This window comes from Silene latifolia, chromosome 9 (genome assembly GCF_048544455.1).
Source record: "Silene latifolia isolate original U9 population chromosome 9, ASM4854445v1, whole genome shotgun sequence".
In the NCBI taxonomy this organism is placed as follows: domain Eukaryota; kingdom Viridiplantae; phylum Streptophyta; class Magnoliopsida; order Caryophyllales; family Caryophyllaceae; genus Silene; species Silene latifolia.
This window is the reverse complement of record NC_133534.1, coordinates 155,677,770-155,681,969: the sequence shown is the minus strand read 5'-3', so window position 1 is coordinate 155,681,969 and position 4,200 is coordinate 155,677,770. Positions and strand designations below refer to the sequence as shown.

General features: G+C 36.9%; 1 non-coding gene across 1 annotated transcript; it reads right to left on the bottom strand.

The window, feature by feature from the left end:
- Nucleotides 1-1,265: 1,265 nt before the first annotated feature.
- On the bottom strand, nucleotides 1,266-1,372 carry LOC141604331 (small nucleolar RNA R71). The gene has a single exon (XR_012526035.1). It is a non-coding gene; the product is annotated as a small nucleolar RNA R71 (small nucleolar RNA).
- Nucleotides 1,373-4,200: the final 2,828 nt, after the last annotated feature.

Below are 4,200 nucleotides of genomic sequence, written 5' to 3'. Positions count from 1 at the left end.
CCCATCACCTATCTTTTCAATGAGACTTGTAAGACATAAACCAAATTGAGTCTCATTAGACCATGCATATAGTTGAGTAGGGAAGATTAAGTCGACTTGTAGGTGGTGTACAATCTAATCGATTCGGCTCCGGGACCCAAACTTTCCTAGGATTGTAAGATATAAACCAACTCGATCCATCACAACAATAATTGCTTGCTTATAATTTGAGAATATGTTTGTATGATCAATTCCCATGAATCCCCTATGAACCCATGACACCCTAGTGCCTTTTATCAATTGTTTACATCTCTTTTTATTCATCTTGCTTATTTACTAACATTGTTATTTAGTTTAGTGATCTTCTACTTCAAACCCCAAATTGTGACACCCTTAGACACCACTAGTTGCAATTGAAAATCTCATCTCAATTCCCGTCCCTTGGGATCCGACCTTTACTTGCCTCTTTACTAATTGTAGAGTTGTTTGTGAAGTTATAAATTGTGTTTTGGTCTAGGTGCTCCTAACGACAAGTACCGAAAACTAAACCTCCAAGTGAGTCCGACCAAAAATGGCGCCGTTGCCGGGGACGGTGTTAACTTGATTTAGATTTTCTTAAATTGTTATTATTTGTGTCTTTCTTTGCCTTGGGGAAGTAAAACTCCTCAAGGTTTGTTCTAATTATTTTCGAGTTGTTTGATATTTTGCATGTCTAGAAAATTACAAGGTAACTTGTTACCCTTTGAACACGAAATTGAAAGGACTTTGACAACAATAGAAGACTTGCTAGGAGAACTTTTAGAGGTATTGGTGAAGTTGTAGATATTCAACCAAACACTATTGAGTTCATCAACCCTTTTGCAAGAGAAGGTGAGGAGAACCCAACAAAAAATCCAACAAAAAATCAACCCACAATGCCTAAATTTTCATCACATTCCGTACCAACCGAGGAGAACCTACCTAATGGTACTCCCACACCACAACATTTAACCGGAAATTTTATTGCCAAATCCGCATTTATCCAATTAGTCGAAAGAAGCCAATTTGGGGGGATGCCTAGTGAAGACCCTCACTCTCACATGGAGACTTTTTGCGATTATTGTGATGCGATTTCTCAAACCGGTGTAACTACAGACCAAATTCTATGGGTCTTATTTCTTTTTTCTCTAATTGGCACCGCAAAACAATGGTTGAAAGGCCTTGATAAGGCTACTCTCGGAATTGATTCTTGGAAGAAATTGGCTCTAGCTTTCTACAAAAAGTTCTATCCACCGGAAAATACTAACATGCTAAGAGCTCAAATTACGGGCTTTAAGCAAAGAGATGAAGAATCTTTGTATGAAGCTTGGGAGCGATTCAAGGGAATTTGTCGCTAATGTCCTCATCATGGACTTAGCGAGTGGTTCTTGGTACAACAATTTTGGAACGGTCTTTATGAAGACTCAAGAAACATTCTCAACATGGATCAAATGGAATGTTCACCGAAGTTGACGACAATCAAACTTGGAACAAAATTGAGGAAATGGTGGTCCATAATTCACAATATAGTAGACCTCACAAGGCTACTAGAGGAGGAAAGCATGAAGTGGACTATATTACTCAATTGGCTGCTCAACTTAGTGCTCTCATTGATACCATCAATTTGAAGTTCGAAAAAGCTATGGCTAGACTTGAAGAATCTTTAAAATCACCAAAGCAACATGTTAATGCCATGACGGCATCTTCATCAATCCCAAGTGGGATATGTGAGAATTGTGGAACTTTGGGACATGACCAAAGTGAATGTAGGGGAACAAATGAAAAAGTGAATGCTTTTCAAGCATACAAGAGTGGTACCCCTTATTCAAACTATTACAATGAGAACACCAAATTCCACCCAAATCTCTCATACAAAAGCCAAAATGTTCAAAACCCTCAACCAACATACACCCCACCTCCCATGAGAAACCAAAATCAAAGACCCTTTTACAACCAAAACCAAGGTTACCAAAATCAAACTCCATACAATCAACAAAATGACCAAGGTTTTGATGTTCAAAAAGCGGTCCTCCAAATGCAAAAGAATCAACAAGAGTTTTTCACTCAAATGCAAAAGGATAGTCAAGCAAAGGAAATCACCATCAACAACATCCTAGCCCATACCAAAATGTTGGAAACCTAATTGACTCAACTAGCATCTTCAAGCTCACAAAGACAAAAGGGGCAATTACCACCTCAAAGTAATCCCCCAAGACATGAAACGGTTAGTGCCATTCACTTGAGAAGTGGTACGAGGTATGAAGCACCGGAGAAGCAAGTTGAGGATGAAGTTGTGGAAGCTAGTAACAAAGAAGAAACTGTGCAAAACTCCAAGGATGGAGAACCATCAAAAGAAGAAATTTCAAAGAAAAATGAAGACAAGGCCAAGGAGAAGGAGCTCATTGTGATTAGGCTTCCTTTTCCGAGTTGTCAAGCCAAGCCCAAATTTGATTACCAACTTGGAAAATTTATGGAAATTGTGAAGAATTTGGAAGTCTAGATTCCTTTCACGGAATTAATCAATCACGTGTCGGCCTAGGCAAAATACATAAAAGACATCCTCACGAATAAGAAGTCTGTTGAGTTTATCAATTAAGAATGTTTCCCTAGAGGTATGACCTTAAGGGATCAACTGATCACCACCGTCATACTGTAACACCCCGTATTTTATTAAGTTGGATAAAATTCTTTTAATTGCTATTTTGAATTTAATTACATCATTTAACGATTTATATATTTATGCTTAGCTAATTAATTAATTTCATCATAATTCAATACGTTAATTTTAATAATCATTAATAAGTTTATTTAAAGTTAGTTCGAGTTTATTGAAATTAGTTCGAGTTTATTTATTTAATAATTTCCGTTTCTTTACGAGTCCTTATGAAAGTTGTTTTAAGTGAACCCGAGATGGATTTTGGGAACAAAACCGTCCAATTAGCTATTTTGAGCTTATTTCACTAAATTAGCAATTTTTTTTTATTAATATCCGTTAGTTTCGTAAAAAATCGCTAATAATTCCGTTTCAAGCCGATTTCTTATTATTTACGTTAACTAGCTGAGTTTATTTTATTTTCACTCATTAAATTTATTTATTATTGATTCCGTTTTATTACTGAAACTTTTACTTAAATCGGTTAAATTTAACTCGAAACGGTTTTAATAACTATCGAAGTTTCTTAACGACGAAGAAACGTACGTATAATATATAGCGAGGCTAAGCGGGCTCGTCACTCATTCTTTCATTCCCCACGTCTCTTTTCTTCTTCTTCGTCCTTCTTCGTCCTTCTGTTTGTTCCTTCTTCAACTTTTGTCTATAATCCGTCCTGGTGCTCCGTTTGTCATCCGTTTTCAACTATTTTTGTTCCATAGCGCTCCTCTCGTTGTTCTCGTCAATCCGTTGTAAGTAAAATTCATTTTCGTCATGTATTTTTACAAACCCATTTATATTTTCAGCTTTATTTTTTTATAAGACGGTTGTATGTACTAAAATAGACGGTCTTGTAGAAGATTTGTTAGTCATAAATGATTAGTTCAATCGGAAAACGGTAACAATTATGGATTACTCGATATTACTTGTAAAATATGTTTATTTCGAATGCTGGTTAGTCTGTTTTATAATTAAGACGGTGTATAATTATATATAGGGATCCTTATGGATGTTAATTAGTTAGTTGTATAGTTGAGAGGGTGTATACTGATATGTGGAGATGATTGAGACGGTGTATACTGACCTCTAGGGATCATTTGGGATGCTAGCTAGTAAGTGGTATATTTAAGACGGTGTATGCTGACATGTATGGATTGTTTTGGGTGATAATTGGTGTGTTTTATAGTTGAGACGGTGTATACTGACATGTAGGGATTGTTTTGGACTGATTTGGACTCTGTGTTGGGGCAATTTTTGTAGTCTTTAGGGTCTGTTTTTGAGTTGCTTTATACTTGTGGATTTCCGCTCTAAAACCGTTTTAAATGCTGACTTAGTTGGCTCAGCTAGGACTGTTTTTAGGCGCGAGAATGGAGTCTTAAGGGGACGATTGGTATTCTGTTTTGGGCAGGGACGAGAGCTGTCATCGTGGATTTTCACTTTGCATTTGAGGACTGAAGTTGGCGTCGAACTTAGGCATCTTTTGGTTCTGTTTTGGACTGATTTTTGGGTCAGGTTATGAAGTAGGGTGAAGGGTGGCTATGGGTAGTCGGGTG